The sequence below is a fragment of the Leucoraja erinacea genome, chromosome 23, assembly GCF_028641065.1.
Source record: "Leucoraja erinacea ecotype New England chromosome 23, Leri_hhj_1, whole genome shotgun sequence".
NCBI classification, from domain to species: Eukaryota; Metazoa; Chordata; class Chondrichthyes; order Rajiformes; family Rajidae; genus Leucoraja; species Leucoraja erinaceus.
In genome coordinates, this window is record NC_073399.1 from 24,998,737 (window position 1) to 25,019,915 (window position 21,179).

The 21,179-nt window shown below is 46.8% G+C and overlaps 1 protein-coding gene and 1 pseudogene across 2 annotated transcripts in view; one reads left to right on the forward strand and one right to left on the reverse strand.

The window, feature by feature from the left end:
* Positions 1-21,179, reverse strand: part of LOC129708401 (E3 ubiquitin/ISG15 ligase TRIM25-like) — a 102,367-nt gene that overhangs the window by 61,046 nt on the left and 20,142 nt on the right. The gene's annotated exons all lie outside the window — the stretch shown is intronic.
* On the forward strand, positions 993-1,102 carry LOC129708517 (U2 spliceosomal RNA; annotated as a pseudogene).

Genomic DNA, 21,179 nt, shown 5'->3' on the forward strand with positions numbered 1-21,179 from the left:
CACAGCGGGGAACGGCGTTCCCCAAGCGGGAGATTTGAAAGTCGGGAACAGCAGGTAAGCGACTCTGCGTTCCTTTTTTCTACTTACTTTTAGGTGGCTGCGGAAAGCCGGCGGGGAGACCCGTGGAGGGCGAGCAGCCAGCAGCAGCAACAGCACGAGTTTCCCTGGGGGGGGAACAACCTGAGCCCGACTTTGCTCCCGCACCGGCAAAATTCACCTCTCGGCCGGGCGGGAAGCAAAGTAAAAAAGGTCCCTATGCCAGTCTCAAACGAGACTGGCTTGGGAGCAGTCGGTAGCAGCCAGCACAGAGGCTGCGGGACAGACAGCTCGGACCAGCGGTACTGGGGCTCGAAACGCTCAGCGAATGCAGTGGCACTTATGGAGTCGGAACGGGACGTTCGGGCTGAAAACCTTCTTCACAAGGTAAGGGCCAGGGGATCCATAGGAACAGCCGGGGTTACCGGCTGCGGAACTGCCGCGAAGGACCAGGCCCGTGAACACCGGGGTCGGTCCAAGCGGCTCGAACCCGACACAGGGAACGACGGTCACCGGCGGGAGAAGGGAAGTCGGGAACAGCAGGTAAGAGACCCTGCGTTTTCCTTCAACTTACCTTTCTAGGTGCAGACATGGACCAGGTCCATGTAAGGTGCAGAAGGCCGGCGGGAGAACCGCGGAGGAGCGGCAGCAGCAGCAGTAGCAGCAGCAGCGGCAGCAGCAGTGGCAGCCGGCAGCTGCAGGAGCACTAACAGCTGCAGGAGCACAGGCAGCAGCAGTGGCAGCTGGCACTTCGTGAGGAGCTGGCAACGGCAGGAGCAGCATGGGCACATCGGTTCCCGGAGAGGGAAAAACACCTGTGCCCAACTTCGCTCCAGCATGGTGAGAAAGTTCATTTCTCGGCAGCAAAGGACTTTGCAGTTGACTGGCTGCAATCTACTACAAGGGACCAGTATGTGAGTACCAGGATCGGTCCCAGCGGGGTTTTAGTTACAATAATCGCTTCTCGGTTTTTTTTGGCTAAGATCAAGTGTAGTATCTGTTCTTATCAGTTTAATATCTGATACACCCCTTATCTAGGGACTATATATATAATATAAAAACTATAGTAGCTGTTATCATCAGTTTTAATGTCTTATATGTCCCTTATCTAAGGACCATATAAGTAGGAGTGCCCAGAATTGAGGGCATTAGAGTGGGGTTGACCGGCTGCAACGACCATAAGGGACCAGTACCGTCAGTACGGGGGGGTGGGTCCCAGGGGTCTTAGATAAAGGGGCAGCCAGGAGTGCTGAGAGCGTTGAAGCCAGGTTAAAGGAATAGATGGAAGCAGCTGTGCCAGTTATCCTCCACACCGGCCATATCCACTTCACGGAAGGAAGGACAAAACTGGAGAAGGAGGACCATGGAACAGCGGGCAGCCAGCAGCAGCCAGCGGCACTTGGATCAACCGTAGTGGGATCAGCTGTGCCCGATGTCGGCCCCGCACCGGCCAGATCCATGTGACCGAGCGGTAGGCTAGACACAAATCAAACAAGGTAGTGGACTCAGAGGGTCCGACTTTGCATAATACCGCCGGCAACCAGCGCCCAAGAGGGCTGGAGTGGAAGAAGCGGTGTATGGAGCATTGCTCCAACGTGATAAAACCACAGCAGTACCTCTTTGAGGGCTGCACAATGCTTCTACCCCATCAGAGGGGAGCACTGTGGGTCAGTTCTGGGTTGACTTGCAAGAGGGGTCCGCAGAACAAAAGACAAGTGGGCAGCAGTTAAGCCCCACATGGGTACCCCGTGTGGGACCCTAGAGATCTCTAACTCTATAAAAAAGAGTAGGCAGGACCCTGATGGGCCAGAGCCTGGTAATACAGCGTCCCATGATCCTAACACAGCAGGGACTCTGCTGGACATGGTGGCCGATTACTTTAGCCAAGTCAAACATGGGTAGACTTGGATCCAGGATGGCAATAGTATTACTATATGTCTGGCCACATACGCCAACAAGAAATAATTTACAAACACTGGCCAGACATCTGCCACCTGGCAACGGTGAGGCATTACAGGTGCCCAGTGTAATCCAATGCATTTGGCAGCATAGGGACGAACATCAGGAACCAGGACCTCAAGATCCAGAGAACCTTCAAGGGATTGACGGAAGGCATCATAGCATACACCAGCACCCTGGACTAAACGTAGGTAACCAAAGACCATCAAGACGCACTAGATCTGTTTAATAATATGCAATATGACCTGAACTACACGTGGAAGGCGGCCATTCAGCCAGCACTAGGACCCCAAAAATGCTACCATTTGCAAATAAAGAACCGTGTGTGGACTAAGCTAAGACACTGGGGCTCATCAAGGCCAGCGCAAGGGCCTATTTTGGAGCATGATACCAGCCACAGGCAAGGCCATAAAAAATGTGGCTCATACCAGTAGCAGTGTCAGAAATCAATATAACCTGCAGGATCCGTTTTAGGGTATGGCCAGGGCGGCCACCCTGGAAGATGCGGAAGCCTCAACCTCCCACACAACCCCGAACAAGAAATATTAAACCAGAACCTTATTTTCAAAAAACCAAGGAAATAACAAAACCACCGGTAACCATGGAGGTAGGTGGGTGGGGTTTCTTCTGTTAAATAGGGACCTACGAGGGTAGGGGAGGTTGCAACACTATAGTTATGTATGGTATATAATCACTACAGATTCATATAATCTCAGCAGTATTCAGGGTTATCTGATAGGGTTTTTCTCATCCCATTAACCACAGTACATCATACACCAGAAGGGCATTTTGTCCTTACATAAACCAAACAATCTAAAACCCACATGGTGCTACAAGAATTGTACACAATAGATGGGATTGAGCATATTTATTAAAAATAAGATAGAGTAGGGTTGCAGGATTATCATTGATTTTAACCCTAAACACATTTGTTCTAGATATTCATTTTAGGATGGATGCTCTTATTATTCATAAAGACTTGGTGTCAGTTGCGGGTTTCTATATGGCAGGCATTGACTCAATAGAGGAACTTTGGCAATATAGAGCTTACAAAAAGGGCAATCATTAGCCCCAATATTATGTACTAAAATTCGTAAACCAGCTTGGCATTGTTATGTAAATAAGCCATAGGGTGAGGTTTTCCCCCGTTCGGACCCATCATTGGGGTACTAGGGAAAATTCAACCACACTCGGCATCTGGAATTTTCAGAGTACCCGACTGACCTTCTCAATCATGGTATTTCAGTCTTACAGGGGATGGTGTTAGAACCATGTTCCCTATGAACGTGGCCAAAAAATTATTGATTTATCCAGTGACTGGAGGCAGTCATCCATGCCATAACACTTTGGATTTATTGATTTGTAGAGTCTAACAGACCCACTACACTGTCAGACAGGACGATGAATCTCATCTCATCTGCACTAAGACTGTCAACACGGAAGCAGTACCTTGGACACATCAAGAAATGGGGCATATACTGCTTGGACAACAATCTCGACCAAAAGGCCAAGAACATTCTGGCCGTATTGGAATTTTAACAAGCCTCCATTAGGATAATCGATGGAGCTACAGTGCCATCAATAGTGCCCCAAGTGCACTCTCCAATTACCTACCACAAGGATCGGAACGGCACGCGGTGGGAACGCACCCCTGGTAAGCTAACCAGGTACTCCGAAATCTGGGACATGGGTGTCGTTTTCTCAACATGCTGAGGAGCTTGTAGCTCATAACAGCGTTGTCACCTCAGTAACAGACCAGGAAGATGGTTATGCTCATGGTGTTATTTACCGCACAACAAGTCCAGCCATTAAGCAAACTGAGCCTGGACTCCCTGATCATCTCACCGAGAAACTGGTGTTGTCATACAGGATTTAATAAAAGAAAACAGATCGGGTTCCTCGGGTCTAGGGTTGATTTATGGTACACCCATATGGCAAACGACTGTGTATAACAAGACACATCTAACAATACATAGCATATACTCAGAACATTCGAGGTCAGAGTATGGAGTTGTTTATCTCTTACAAGAAACTGCATGATAGGGTCACGACTCAAACTATTTCAAGGTGGCTCAAATAGGTCCTAAAAATGGCAGGAATAGACACTGATGTTTCAACTCTCATTCCACCAGGACTGCAGCAACCTCCGCAGCAATATTATACAGGTACCCACAGACCAAATCCTCAGAATGGCAGGAGGGTCATTTTAAAAAAGGGTTTTTCCACAGGTTGTATAATAAACCAGTTAATTTGGAGCCATCATTGTATTAAGAAAACATTTTAGGTTCAACAAAATAATTTGGCCGATAGGTTACAGGGTTATGATTCTCAAATTAAAAAAAAAAAAAAAATGTTATATATTTTTTTTTTCGTTATACCACACAACTCTTTGTATAATTGTGTTTTAAAACTACTAATGATGCTCTCTCCCAATACCCAAGGCAGTTGTGAAGCATGGACTCGTTCCACGGCATGAGGTCACAGAGCTTTGAAATCTTCACGAAGTCACTCACGTGACTCCGAAGTAAAATAGTAAGATTAAACGAGAACTTACCAGTTTGAAGTTTGATCTGTATTTTATGAGGAGTTACGATGAGGGAATACGTGCCCTCCGTTCCCACCCTCTTATGATCATATCAAAAACTGGTATCTCTTTGATAATCTTACTATGTTAGATCATTATAGGTTTCTGTGACCTCACACCGCTGCTTTGAAGAATGACACGCATGCGTGGAAGCGGGGTTCTTCACGAAATCCCTCATCGTAACTCCTCATAAAATACAGATCAAACTTCAAACTGGTAAGTTCTCGTTTAATCTTACTATTTTTCTTGCGTTTCATTGAATGTGACCATTTTGTTTTATGCACCTCAGTGAATCACGCTGATATTCCCTGAGAGTAGATATTATGGTAAAGGCATAAAGTGTGCTTGCCTTCATTGTCAGGCCATTCATTATAAGAGTCAGGAAGTCATGATGCAGCTTTATAGGACTGGTTAGAATGCATTTGGAATATTGTGGTCAGGTCAGTGAACAGAATCTGGCATGGAATTTCTGAGTAGTCCGTAAGAATGGAACTAATTAATGTATTGAGCTAATAGGGCTTTACAAAGCACACAGAACATCATCATTTATGAAACAACATCTTTGTAGTTTGGCGGCAGATTATGACGAATGCTGCTGGCTATTTGGCGACTCCTTGTGGAAGCTAAGTGCATATATGGGACTGACGCTACACAACGTTCATCTTGCCAGTTTATTGCTCCTTGATTCAAACCATTCTGCTTATTGATTATGGAAAGGGTTTCTAATGGTTCAACAACAAACCTTGCCCCAAATGATCTGATTAAAGACCGATGTCACGCATGTGCTGTGAGAAGGAGCACAGTTTGGTGCTTTTATAACTGTTGGCAGATCAATTTCCCTCCTGGGATAAATAAAGTTCTATTGTATGGTATCGTACAGTATCGTACTGTTTAGTATCGTATCGTAAGATCACAGATATAACTATTCCCCCAAAAAGAATGGTCATCTCACGAAGTGACTGAATGGGAGTTAATGTGACGCCTTATACATTATAACCATATAACCATATAGCAATTACAGCATGGAAACAGGCCATCTCGACCCTTCTAGTCCGTGCCGAACACGTATTCTCCCCTAGTCCCATATACCTGCGCTCAGACCATATCCCTCCATTCCTTTCCCGTCCATATAACTATCCAATTTATTTTTAAATGATAAAAAACGAACCTGCCTCCACCATCTTCACTGGAAGCTCATTCCACACAGCCACCACTCTCTGAGTAAAGAAGCTCCCCCTCATGTTACCCCTAAACTTCTGTCCCTTAATTCTCAAGTCATGTCCCCTTGTTTGAATCTTCCCTACTCTCAGTGGGAAAAGCTTATCCACGTCAACTCTGTCTATCCCTCTCATCATTTTAAAGACCTCTATCAAGTCTCCCCTTAACCTTCTGCGCTCCAAAGAATAAAGCCCCAACTTTTTCAACCTTTCTCTGTGACTTAGTTGCTGAAACCCAGGCAACATTCTAGTAAATCTCCTCTGTACTCTCTCTATTTTGTTGACATCCTTCCTATAATTAGGCGAACAAAATTGTACACCATACTCCACCATTAGTCAGTTCAATAATTGAGATAATTCCTTCAAGTACAGGTACACCACTGATTTTCTGGCAACTGATGGTCCGCCACCTCTTTTAGTCTGGACAACATTACGAGCGTGCACTTGAAATTGCCGTGACCACCGGACTAATTCACTGAACGGCCACAGATGGCAATGCTTGTGCCATGCGCTCTTTCAGCACATGTGCCTCCATCCCGACAGAATTAATTGTTTACATCTGAAGTTGTTGGAGGTGATCTCTTGGATCGATTGTTAATTTATTTTGCTTACATTTAACCCCAGCCATGGCTTCTAAGCAAGGTTCGTGGTGCCAAACAGGAGCACACGTCCATATTGCTACAAGCCAAGGTAGAACTGTTGCAACAACTCTACCATGGCGTTCTGTGTGAAAACTGTACAATGCAGTTGGTATTGGTTCTTCAACTGCTTACAATATAAAGAAACAAAGAGGCAAAATAACACTTTTTTTTGCGGTGATTCCAAGAAGCAAATGAGCGTTAGCAAAACTAAGAACAATGGTATGAGTATTGAGCATGATCGAATGATGATGGAATAGTTTCTACAACGTCTGTGTGATGGAGTGGACCTGTCCTACAGCATGTTAATAGAGCAGGTTAAGTTGTTCCATAAGGAACTTAAACTAGAACATGAGTGTGACGATAGTGAAGGGTGGCTTCAAGTGATTAAGAGACGTCATGGAATTTCCATGCATAAAGTGTGTGGTGAAAAACCGTCTGCAAACGACGAAGGACCTGCTGAGCATGTGAACGTACTTGCTAAACTTGTAGATGACAAGCGCCTCAGTCCCGAGAAAATGTATAATGAGGATGAAACTGCATTAAGCTGCCAATGCACACAGCAAAGGACATTAACAGCGGAGGATGAAGGGACCACAGGATTGATATAATCCATGGATAGAGTCCTGATAAAAACACAATGAAAGTGATGAAGACGACAGTGATGGAGATAAAACATGTGTGGGAAAGTTGGGCTGAAGGGGCTGTTTCTACACCGTATGATTCTATGACTCCATAAATCAGATGGAGCTGAAAGACTTTCAATGGACGTTAATTGAGTTGACTGGTGAATTAGTCAGCGGGCTAGGGCAACGTACCTTTGTGATGGAACATGACCTAATGACTCTTCATTTGCTCTATACAAAATTACACTGGGATTAATCAAAACACATAAAACAATCACTTAGATGAATGTTTCAAAACATAGCCAAGAAAAATGTGTGTCAGAGCAGTAGGCTTACATCTGATAATTCTGTGACTTCAACATCAAGAAGGATGTGTGATGATCCTATAGAAGCGTGTAAGATCATGATGAGAATAGATAGGGTAAATGCGCAGTCTCTTACCCAGAGTATGGGAATCAAGAAGCAGGGGACATGGGTTTAAGGAGAAGGGAAGGATTTAATAGGAACCTGAGGGGTACCTTTTCACACTGAGCGTGTTGTTGAGAACGAGTTGTTGAGGCAAATGCTATAGCAGCATTTTAGAAGACATTTGGACACGTACATGGATAGGAAAGGTTGGGAGAGAAATGCAGGCAGGTGGGACTAGTATAGATGAGGTAACTCCCTGAATCTGGAGGTATCCGTTTTCAAACTTCTGTACCAGTCTCAACTCCTCTGCTGTTTTCCATAACACTCAATTGCCCGATTTTTCAATATTTCTCTACCTCCACCTAAAGTGTGTCTAGTGATCTACCATCTTGCCTTGAATCCCAGGCTTTTACTTTCTACCCCAGCTTAGTTATGGAACTGTCAAACGTTGCCACATTTAATGAAACATTGACTCTTCATAGAGTCATAACAGGGCTGCCAACATTGGGTGAGAGTTCGGAATGAGAAATTGCGAGAGACCAAGCCCGAGGGAGCATAGCGACCGGGGGGGGGGGGGGGGGGGGGGGGGGGGGGGATGGGAGGAGAATTGTGCAATATGGTGCATACTGCAGCGAGTCTTTTAACTTACACTTGAATACAATATATATGCTTTAAATTGGATTGGAGCATTTTCGAAACGGGGGAGGCTGTGCGATCACTGATCACTGGCCTTGGGGGTACCCGGTGAGGGAGTGGAGCAATCGAGTGGAGAGAGGGTGTGGAAGAAGGGTAGGAACGTTTTGAAATTTGATGTATTAAAATCATGTTTTAGGGCACTGTAGAAGTATGATTTCAATGTTTTTCTATGAAGTATTTTTAAGAGGTAACTTTTTAAGGGGTAACTTTATCCACACAAAGGGTGATGGGTGTATGGAACAAGCTGCCAGAGGAGGTAGTTGAGGCAGGGACCATCCCAACATTTTAGAAAAAGTTAGACTGATGCATGGATATGACAGGTTTGGAGGTATGGAGGTAGCATAGCTGGGACATGTTGGCGGGTGTGGGCAAGTTGCGCCGAAGGGCCTGTTTTCACACCGTATCACTCTATGACTACATTATACCTCCACCATGCATGAATGCTTCAAAATCAAGTGATCGAGTTTTATTGCCATATACTCAAGCATAGAAACATAGAAAATAGGTGCAGGAATAGGCCATCGGCCCTTCGAGCCAGCACTGCCATTCAATATGATCATGGCTATTCATCTAAATTCAGTACCTCTTTCCTGCTTTTTTCCCCATATCCCTTGATGTTGTTAGCCCCAAGAACTAAATCTAACTCTCTCTTGAAAACATCCAGTGAATTGGCTTGCACTGCCTTCTGTGGCAGAGAATTCCACAGATTCACAACTCTCTGTGTGAAGAAAGTTTGTCCTCCATCTCAGTCCTAACTGCCCCCCCCTTTATTCTTAAACTGTGACCCATGGTTCTGAACACCCCCAACATCGGGAACATTTTTCCTGCAGTTACAGTAAGTGAAAATCTGGCAGGTAAGCAGGATGCTTTCTCCAACCACCCCCCATTTGAAGTCCACTATCTTCCACCGTATCTACCCAGTGCTTGGTACTTACTTCCAGCAGCCACTGGTTGTCCTCCAGGATGCACTCTCTCTCTCTCTCTCACCCCCCTCTCTCTCTCTCCCTCTATCTCTCCCCTCCCTCTCTTTACCCTCTCTCTCTCCCTCTTTCTCTCTCTCTCACTGCTCTCTCTCCCCTGTCTCCCCCCTCTCACTCTCTCCCCTTCCCTCTCATCCCCTCTCTCTCTCCCCCCTCACCCCCCCTCTCTCTCTCCTCTCTTCCCCTCTCTCTCTCTCCCCCCTCTCTTTCTCTCTTTCCCCTCTCTCCCCCTCTCTCATTCTCTCTTCCCCCCTCCCCCCCCCTCTCTCTTTCTCTCCCCTCCCTCTCTCTCTCTCTCTCCCCTCTCTCGCTCCCTTTCTCTATCCCTTTCTCTACCCCTTTCTCTCTCCCCCTCTCTCATTCTCTCTTTCTCCCTCTCCCCCTCTCTCTCTTTCTCCCTCCCTCTCTCTCTCCCCCTCTCTCCCTCTCCACACACTCTCCCCTCTATCCCTCTCTGTCTCTCCTCTCACCTCTCTCTCTGGCCCCCTCTCTCTCTCTCATCTCTCTTTCCTCCTCTCTCTCTCTCTCCTCTCCCCCATATCTCCCTCCCACCTCACTCCCCCTTGCTCTCTCTCCCCTCTCTCTTTCACCTCTGTCTCTCTCCTTTCTCTTTGCCCCCCCATCTCTCTCTTTCCCCCCCGTCTCTCTTCCCCCCTCTCTCCCTCTTCCCCCTCTCTATTTTACCGCCCCTCTCTCTTACTCCTCTCTCTCCCATTCTCTCCAACCTTTGAGACTGTCCCTACGGCACAGAGACTCTCGCGGCAGCGGCGTTTCCAACGCCTCCGACGGCCCGGGACACTCGCACTGTCCGTAGTGCTCCATGGCCGAAGCTGCAGCGAGCAACTCGCTAGCCACGCAAATACTCATCAGCCCCGCAAACTCACCAGCCCCGGCTCCTCGCATCTGTATCCACCCGCTGCTTCCATCCCTCCCTCAGCCCCAGCTCTCCAACACCCGCGGACCATGCAGTTTATCCGAGTTTTGAAATTTTTGTTGATCACAGAATTTCTCACCACAGAGCATGAGAAATTTCTGGAGAGTTTGCTTGAGGGCGTGATTCTCACGCTCAAAGCGTGAGAGTTGGCAGCCCTGGTCATATAGCCATATAATGTGGAAACATGCCCTTCGGCCAACTTGCCCACGTCGTCCAAATGCCCCATCTACACTAATCCCACCTGTCAGCGTTTAGCCCATGGTTCCTAACACCCACAATTTTTCCCTCAAGTCCCTATTAAATCTTTCCCTTAAACCTGTCTGGTTTTCAAATCAAGATCAAGATCAAGATCAAGATTCAATTTATTTGTCATTTGGACCCCTTGAGATCCAAACGAAATGACGTTTCTGCAGCCATACATTACAAACAAATAGACCCAAGACACAACATAATTTACATAAACATTCATCACATTGCTGTGATGGAAGGCCAAAAAAACTTATCTCTCCACTGCACTACCCCCCCCCCCCCCCCCCCCCCCGATGTCAGAGTCAAAGTCAAAGCCCCCGGCTGGCGATGGCGATTGTCCCACGGCCATTAAAGCCACGCCGGGTGATGCAAGGTCGCGCACTGGGTCTTGGTGTTAGAACCCCCGGCGTGCGCTCGCAGAGTCCTGCGGCCATTCCAAGCCGCGCGGGGCGGTGCTGTAAGGCCACGCTCCAGGAGTTCTTCAACCCCGCAACTCGGGCGGGAGAAGTCGCCGTTGCGGGAGCCCTGAAAAGCGGTCTCCTTCCAGGGACCCGCGGGCTCCCGGTGCCGCCGTCCGCCAGACCCGCAGTTGCAGCCTCCGAATCTCCGGAGGTCGGGCTGCAGCAGCGCTCCACCACCGCTCCACCCGCTCTGGACTCGGCCAGCTCCGCGACGGTGAGGTGAGTCATCGGCACCAGAGCCCCCGGTCTTCCTGTTGGAGGCCGCTCCTCGTTGCAGCCCAAACGACAACGGAGACCCGACAAAGAAAAGGTCGGGTCTCCCGTGCAGGGAGAGATTTAAAAGTTACCCCCTCCCTGCCACCCCACCCCCCCCCCCCCCCACACACATACCCCAACATAAAATAACAAACAAAACTACATAAAAACATAGACAAAAAATAATAAAAACGCAGACGGGCTGCAGAGGCCATTGCTGACGAGAGTCGCGCCGGGCAGCAGATTTTGTGCGTTTAGCCGATCTATGCCTCTCATGATCTTGTACACCTTTAGTTTAGTTTAGTTAGTTTAGAGATACAGCGTGGAAACAGGCCTTTCGGCCCATCAGGTCCGCACCGACCAGCGATCCCCGTATATTCTACACCCACTAGGGACAATTGTTACATTTACCAAGCCAATTAACCTACGTATCTGTACGTCTTTGGAGTGTGGGAGGAAACCGAAGATCTCAGAGAAAACCCACGCAGGTCACGGAGAGAACGTATAAACTCTGTTCAGACTGCACCCATAGTCATGATCAAACCCAGGTCAGTCGGGATCGAACGCAGGTCAGTCGGGATCAATGAGGTCATCCCTCATTCTCCTGCGCTCTTTGGAATAGAGCTCTAGCCTGCTCAACCTCTCCCTATAGCTTAGGCCCTCGAGTACTGGCAACATCCTCATCTTTCTTCTCTGCACTCTTTCCAGCCTGACAAGATCTTTCCTATAACATGGTGCCTGAAATTTATTCTAAATATATCACTAACGTCTGATATATAACTGGAACATGACCTCTTCAAGAAACTAAGTACTGAACCTACACTCGTGGATACCTCTGCTCTACAACACTCCCCAGAGCCCTGTGTAGGTCCTATCCATGTTAGACTTCCCAAAGTGCAATATCTCACATTTCTCTGCATTAAATTCCATCATGCATTCCGCAACCCACCTGGCCAACTGATCAAAATCCGGCTGCAATTTTAGACAACTACACTATCTACAATATCACGCAATTTAGATTAATCTGTAAATTTGCTAGTCATTCCATCCAAGTACCTTCTCATCCAAATCATTGGTACAGATGACAAACAGCGATGGGCCCAGCACCGAACCCTGAGGCACACCACTAGTCACAGGCCTACTGTCTGAAAAGCAACCTTCCACCATCACCCTCTGCTTCCTTATGTTGGCCAGTACGGGTGTCATGGATATTATTAGTACAGTTGTCAGTTATTGTGGGAAGAAGGCAGGGAAATGGTTTGAGAGAGAAAGATAAATCAGCCGTGAATGAATGGTGGAGTAGACTTGATGAGGCTAATTCGGCTCCTATAACTTATTACCTTATTTAGGATACATCCTAAAAATAAGTTCAAATTTCTCCATGCCAAACAGGAGAACTTAATTTAATTAATTGCTTAATCTGTGCCTCAAAAATGCTCCATCCAGCAGATTAAGAGATATATAGCGGAGAGATGATCATGCTTCTCTTCAGAAGCATTAGCTTTCTTCTCACTTCACTTTAAGAATGGGTACTTTGCAAACAGGAATCGGGGATGAGCAGCTCAGACACTATTTTGAGGGTTGGTCCATTAATTGCCCACTGTAAATTGCCCATCATGTGCAGGCGATTGGTAAAATCTAGGGGAGTTGATGAGAAGGTGGAGAGAATAGTAGTATAGGTAAATAGTCGGTTGATGGTCAATGTGGATTCAATGGGCCGAAGGGCCTGGGGCCAGGGTGAGTGAATCCATGACTCCTCTCTGTAGCACCGTTACAAAATCCTTACCTGCTCGTCACAGTCCTTTTCAGCCACAAGCTTTCCCAAAGGCTGCGAATGGTCAAAGAGATGAAATTAAGCTGGAAAGGCCATTTTGGGTTGAGGACAAATTTCTTCACCCAGGGAATGGTGAACCTGTAGAATTTCCTGCCATAGCTGATGGATGAAGATAAATCATTTAATGTATTCAAGAAGCATATAGTGTTGAAAACAATCTGCTGGAGGGACTCAAAAGGACAGACAGCATCTGTAGAGGGAAAAGGACAGCAGTGTTTGGTCAAGACCCTTCCTTTAGATTGCTTCAAATAACCCAGTCCAGATGAAGCATCCCAACCTGAAACGTCATGTCCTTTCTTTCTACAGATGCTGTCTGACTCGCTGAGTTACTCCAGCAGTTTGTTGTGTAGCTGTGGATTCCAGCCTTCTACAGTCTCTTGTGTATTCCCTCACATCGAGTGCCAGCGGCCAAAGAGATCAGGGGAGTGAAGAGGTATCATGAACAGGGTACTGAATTTGGATGGTCAGCTATGGTCATATTAAATAGCAGGACAGGGGTAAAGGGCTGAGTGGCCTATTACTGTTTTTTTATGTTCTATGTTTTCTGAGCTTTTTTTTCTGATCCTAAATAGCGCCCGTGACAAAAGCCTCTTGCTGTCGAAACCACTTCATTAGCAGACAATTTCTTAATCCAGATTTAATAAAATGCTTTATCTGCCATCCTCAAATTGCATTACGGAGTAACCCGATTATCACCGATTCTGTCCCTTCCAACAGCAGGTTGGATGTTAGTGTTTGTATTATCAGAGCCTGATCAGTATTCAGTGAGAGTGCTCCACACAGCAGCCTCCCAGAGGTGATTTAGAGTGCATGCCAGCTCTCGGTAACAAGGGCGTTTGCAGGCAGCAGAGGTCAGGACATTTTAAGAAGAGATGAACTAGGAAAAGGAAGCACAGCAGGGCCTGAGATAGCTCCATAGAAGCAGAATAGACAGCATGTATCATTTTGGTATTGCAATAGGTAGAGTTACAGATACTGAATGCAGCTGACATGTCTCCTAAGCCTGCTTTCATTTCTGTTATAGACACAAGATGCTGGAGTAACTCAGCAGCATCTCTGGAGAAAAGGAATAAGTGACTTTTGGGGTCAGAACCCTTCTTCAGACTGAAATATGGAGAGGGCCAGTGCATAACAGGGCCAGCCACAGAATATAATTTCTGTTATGCTCAGTCCTCTTTGAGTCTGGTTTGTCTTATAATCATGTTGCTCAATTGCCTGCCCTTGATTCAGGACACATTTATCTCTCTGTGGAGTTCTTCCTGCATACAAATACTTTTCTTACAGGTGTGCCTTCACTTTGAAGGGACTTAATTTGCGTACAGTGACATGGAACGAAGGTAGTGGAACGTTCTCCTCACCAAGTTACTCCTAACAACAAATGAACCTTCTCAATGACCGGCCTGCCCTTTAGTCATCAGCAGTGAGTGGTGTTACCATCAGTGATCATCCACCATCAAGATAGCATGACACTCAGCTGGACCAGCAAACGGCAGCTAGCTTCCAGACTGCATATTCTATGACAAGAGATTCATCTTCTGACATACCAAAGCATTCTTCCACACCAGAGCACAGCTTTTTCTTCTAATCCTAAATAGCGCTCGTGACAAAAGCCTCTTGCTGTCAAAATCACATCATTAGCAGACAATTTCTTAATCCAGATTAAGATGGACGAGAGGGGATCTTATTGAAATATATAAGATTATTACGTGATTGGACACACTAGAGGCACACATGGTCCCGATGTTGGGGAAGTCCAGAGCCAGGGGCCACAGTTTAAGGAGTAGGCCATTTAGAATGGAGAAGAGGAAAAACATTTTCATCCAGAGAGTTGTGAATCTGGGGAATTCACTGCCTCAGAAAGAAGTGGAGGCCAATTTGTTGGATGCTTTCAAGAGAGAGTTAAGGGCCTGTCCCACGGCTGTCTTTCGCGTGCCATTTACGCGACCTGCTAGCATGTGGGTAGTGTGTGGGTAGCGTGTGGGTATCGCGGCACGGGCGCATGGAGTGGTGTGGAGTGGCGTGGAGGATTGTGGACTTCATCCTGCACGAAATCTTCGCGCGCCACCGGCCTGTCATGTTACTGACGGCCAAAGTGGGACAGGCCCAAGACCGTAGGTGGAGCCTAGGTAGACGCAACGTCTCACCTCCAACAGCAGCAGAAGCAGGTAAACGATCGTCAAACTCGGCCTGGGGCTCACGGCCGTTGCTGATCCGGATCCACCCCCATTCCTACTCCCACAGCGGGGCTAAGAAGATTGAAGATAGACACAAAATGCAGGAGTAACTCAGCGGGATCGGCATAATTTCTGGAGAGAAGCAATGCATGACGTTTCGGGTCAAGACCCTTCTTTCAGACTGAAGAAGAGACTGAAGAAGCATCATCCATTCCTTCTCTCCAGAGATGCTGCCGGTCCCGCTGAGTTACTCCTGCATATTGTGTCTATCGGCTGTGCGGGCGCATGATGACGCGCGCGACTCTTGCGGGACCGTCGCGCGTCAGTTACTGCCGACCTGTCGCATAAGTGACGGCCCAAGTGGGACAGGCCCTTAAGATAGCACTCTTAAAGATAGCGGAGTCACGGGATATGGGGAGAAGGCTGGAACGGGGTACTGATTGTGGATGATCAGCCATGATCACAGTGAATGGCGGTGCTGGTTCGAAGGGCCGAATGGCCTACACCTGCACCTATTGTCTACAGTATTCAGAGTTCATAAAGTGGTTTTCAATGTACTGGTAAAACCAAACGTATATTAGGTGGCTGCTTTGCGGTGCACCTGTTTTTGTTTGGCATGGGCAACCAGGAGTTCAGCATGGGCAACTGAAGACTGCCACTTTATTTCTCCTTCTTACTACCACTTTGTCCTTTTCTTTTGTGCCTTACAATTATTCAATGGTACTTTATTGCCACATTTATCTGGATACAGAGAATTTATTTGTTTTGCATACAATTCACTAAAATCATACTAGACATAAGCACAATCATAAGTACAAACATGCGACCATTGTAGTGTAAAAACAGTACACTTCACAGATGCAGTACACAAAGAGCCACCATGTTTCCGGCATCATCTGCAAGTTCTTCAAGAGAACATGGGAGTGGACAAAGCTTGATCTCCTCTGAGGAAATTGGGAAAGGCATGCCACTGAAGTGTCCGTGGTTGAACCTTTTGAAACCAGCGACCACTGTTCTATTAACTTTTAAAAGCTATAGATCAAGACAGGGCAGGCCCACGAGTTTAAATTCTGAATTTGGGGCATAGCACACTTTGGTGGTATTACATAGGAACTTACTCAAATTGATTGGAATAAGTTGTTTGGCCAAGGAACATCCGGAAAGAAGGTACAAAATGCTGGAGTAACTCAGCAGGTCAGGCAGCATCTCAGGAGAAAACGAATAGCTGATATTTCAGGTCAAGATCCTTCTTCAAACTGAGAGTCAGGGGAGACGGAAACTAGAGATATGAAGAGGTACAAAGAACAACGGAATGAAAGGTATGCAAAAGGACAAATCAAAGCCAGCAACGATGATCAAGAAAAGGTGGAGCCCACAATGCTTCATTGTTGCCTAATAACGAGTGAGACTAATGAGTGAAACTAAGCAGGAAGACAGTGAAACTGTAAGACGCCTAGGGTGGGGGAGGGACGGAGAGAGAGGAAATGCAAGGTTTACTTGAAGTTAGAGAAAGCTCGATTCATACTGCTGGGTTGGAAGCTGCCTAAGCGAAATACGAGGTGCTGTTCCTCCAATTTGCGCTTGGCCTCACTCTGACAGTGCAGAAGGCCCAGGACAGCAAGGTCAGTGTGGGAATGGGAAGGGGAGTTAAAGTGTTTGGCCATGAGGAGATTGCGTAAGCCAAGGCAGACTGAATGAAGGTGTTCAGAACTCTACTGCTAATCCTTTGCGCCCCACCACCAAAGGCCACGTCTGATCCGTGGGTTCAGCGTCTATAGGGCCTCCAGTGATACCCTGGCTGTTGCTGGGCCTCCAGTGGCCATTCCACTGACACAACGACTGGCGAACATGCCGTCCCCTCACCTCCTCCATGCGCTGGGGATGACACTCGCAGCTGACATTGGATCCGCCAGAGTGCAAGTGAACCCACAGCCCGCTCACCAGCACCAATCCTCTTCTCCATCCGCCATCTTGAAGACTCCGGTACTGTTGCAATGCGGCCCAATGCAAGCTTAAGAAAGGTGGCGTTTACTCATTCAGCACAGAAACACACCTTTCTGCACCCTCACACCCATGTCAAGAATTGCTGTTGCATTTTGTTGGGCAGTGAGATAGCATCACAAGCAAAGATCCTAGAGGAGCAAGATAGACCACTCCTCCGAAATCCAATGGACTGACGTGTAGTACGTGACGGAACGTCACGGCCGCCATTTTTTAATGCCACCCGCTGTGATCCAAAGCAAAGATCCTCGAGTATCTTGTAGCGGGAACAGCCCCCTCCTTTGCGTAGTTTCCCTTGCATTGTATTGTGCAGTTTCCCTTGTATTGCTTTAACACACACTGCACAAAATTAAATTTAACGTATACATATTTCATATATTTATATGAATGTGTGTCTGTGTGAGGCAAGTTAGAGATAATTAAGTTTATTCTCATGGATCAGAAGCAACTTTGATTTCAATAATCACTATTAATTTATTTGTCTTGTAAGATGATATACATAAACCATAAAGGCAATTATATGTATAATTATATAGTAATTCAATACAATCATTCCGGACATTCTCAATGGTAAACTGGTCACTCTCGGCCTCCCCACTCTCACATGTGCCTGGATAAAAGATTTCCTCACCAACCGGCCCCAGACAGTGAGACTCGGCCCCCACCTCTCCTCCACTTGCAGGTTGAGTACCGGCTCCCCACAGGGCTGTGTGCTAAGCCCCCTCTTATACTGTCTCTACACCTACGACTGTAGTCCGGCCCACAACAACAACCGCATCGTCAAATTTGCTGACGACACTACTGTAGTCGGACTTATTTCAGAGGGAGACGAGGCAGCCTACAGAGAGGAAGTCCTGAAGTTGACAACCTGGTGCTCAGAAAACAATCTGGCTCTGAACACCAGGAAAATAAAAGAGCTCATTGTCGACTTCAGCACCGACTTAGTCCCCCTACATATCAACGGCGAGTGTGTGGAGAGGGTCAACACCTTCCGGTTTCTCGGCGTCCATATCGCTGCTGATATCTCCTGGACAGACAACACGACAGCGGTCATCAAGAAGGCTCAGCAGCGACTGCACTTCCCGAGGGTCCTCAGGAAGCACAACCTGGACTCTAACCTGCTGCTGACCTTCTACCGCTCGTCCATCGAGAGCCTGCTGACATACTGCATTACAGCATGGTATGGCAGCTGCACCATGGCAGACAGGGAGAGGCTTCAGAGGGTAACTAGGACAGCACAGAAGATCATTGGTTGCCCTCTCCCCTCCCTGATGGATATCTACACCTCCCGCTGCCTTAGCAGGGCAAAGAATATCATCAAAGACAGCTCCCATCCTGCGTTTGGACTGTTCGACCTGCTGCCCTCTGGAAGGCGCTATAGGTGCATCAAATCCAGGACAAATAGACTCAGGAATAGTTGTTTTCCGAAAATTATAACTACTCTTAATTCTAATTCACACATGCACTGACTTCACAGCCCCACCATCTGTATATATGTATATAGCGCCGCAGAATTGTGCACCTATTCCCCCCCCCCCCTTCTCCCTTCTGTTTTTGTTTTCTGTTTCTTGTTTTTTGTACTAAATTAAATGTATGCACTGAGTACGAGCAGCTTTTAATTTCATTGTACATGTATAGTGACAATAAATGGCATATCATATCATCATATCATATCATATTAATATATATATGCATATATATATATATATATATATATATATATATATATATATAAACATATAACCATATAACAATTACAGCACGGAAACAGGCCATCTCGGCCCTACAAGTCCATGCCGAATAAATTTTTTTCCCTAGTCCCACCTGCCTGCACTCGTACCATAACCCTCCATTCCCTTCTATCCATATGCCTATGCCTATATACACACATACATATGCACACATACATATGCACACATACATATGCACATACATATGCACACATACATATGCACACATACATATGCACACATACATATGCATACATATGCACACATACATATGCACACATACATATGCACACATACATATGCACACATACACATATAAACATATATATACACACATATACATATACATGCATATATACACATACATGCATATGTACACATACATATATATTTATACATATGATCATTTTCCAACGATCAATAGATTTGCGATCAGTTCCTGTGGATTGGAGGATAGCTAATGCTATCCCACTTTTCAAGAAAGGAGCGAGAGAGAAAACGGGTAATTACAGACCAGTTAGCCTGACTTTGGTGGTGTGAAAGATGCTGGAGTCAATTATTAAAGATGTAATAATGGGGCATTTAGATAGCAGTAAAAGGATTAGTCCAAGTCAACATGGATTTATGATTTTACAATGCATTTAAGCCTCTCCCATTTTTATGAGATGCATTCCTGGAATATGTAGGAAGTTTATTGTAACCTAGTGCTACATGCCTGAACAATGGATGATATATCACTTAAATGCAATTGTTTTCAGTTGTGTGGAGAGACCTGTATATTGAAGATGCTTTTTGCCTCTAATATGTCAATTTACCTTAAATGTAGAAGAGCTTATTAAAATCTTCTTACAAAGGCCATTAAGTATTTTCTTTCTATCCTCTTTTGGACCCAAGGCATAGCAGAGCTGCCAACTCTCACGAAGAGGTAAGGGAGGGAGAGATGGAAGGGAGGGAGAGAGGGAAGGGAGGGAGATCGAGAGAAGAGAGGGGGAGAGAGAGAGAGAGATCGAGAGAAGATAGGGAGAAGATAGGGAGAGAGAGATGGAGAAGGGGGAGAGGGAGAAGGGGGAGAGGGAGAAGGGGGAGAGGGAGAAGGGGGAGAGGGAGAAGGGGGAGAGGGAGAAGGGGGAGAGGGAGAAGGGGGAGAGGGAGAAGGGGGACAGGGAGAGCAGGGAGAGGGAGATGGAGGGAGAAGGGGGGACAGGGAGAAGGGGGGACAAGGAGAAGGGGGACAGGGAGAAGGGGACAGGGAGAAGGGGGGAGAGCAGGGAGAGGGAGATGGAGGGAGAAGGGGGACAGGGAGAAGGGGGGGGACAGGGAGAAGGGGGACAGGGAGAAGGGGGGACAGGAGAGAGGGGGACAGGGAGAAGGGGGACAGGGAGAAGGGAGAGAGGGAGAAGGGGAAAAGCGGGGAGAGGGAGAAGGGGAGAGGGAGAAAGGGGGACAGGGAGAAAGGGGGAGAGGGAGAAGGGGGGAGAGGGGGAGAGGGAGAAGAGGGGGAGAGGGAGAAGGGGGAGAGGGAGAAGGGGGAGAGGGAGAAGGGGGAGAGGGAGAAGGGGGAGAGGGAGAAGGGGGAGAGGGAGAAGGGGGAGAGGGAGAGTGGAACTATAGCACATTATAACGCGCAGCCGTCCCATTCCGACCAAAGATTATAGAGCAGAGCTCCACTAGTATCTTTGATTACGGCCGCCGCCACCGAACCCCCCGGCCCACCATTGCACCAAAAAAAAATGATAGAGCAGAGTTGTATAATATTTGATTGCACCCTTCTTCATGGCGGGCTTGTGATCTTTGCTTGTGATGTCTTGACAATTCGAGGGATATAATGGGTAACAGCCGCCCATTCTCGGACTTGAATCTGAGCTCGAAAAATCTCCTGGTCACTGGACCTAATGTGTCCCGCGGGCCATATTTTGGAGACCAATCCCTTGCAAGAACAAAACCAAAAACGTACAGAAGTGTTAAAATTGTCTTTATTATTATGGTAAGTAAAGATCTATTAAAAATAAGTCTAATAACTTTCTAATGTACCGACAAACCTAGTTTCCCAATGGCCGTTGATGGGAGAACAGAAAATAACATTTTCACGACAGAATATCGACTGAAAATAATAAAAATATTTTCTCACCTTTCTTTTTTATTGGGGAACCTAAAGAATGACAGGTCGGGTCGTTTAGATTTACGGTTAGAATACTTGATAGCAGAGCAGTGAGATGAAATTTAGATAAGGACGCCATGACAGTGTGGGGGAAGCCCAATAAAATGCCTCAAAAAGTGGCGTCCACAATCACACACGTGATACTACGCGTTTTTCGAGGAGTGGTCTATCTTGCTCCTCTTTGATCACAAGTGACCAGATCTCATCCCCCATGGTTAGGCTCTGCTGCCATCTACAGA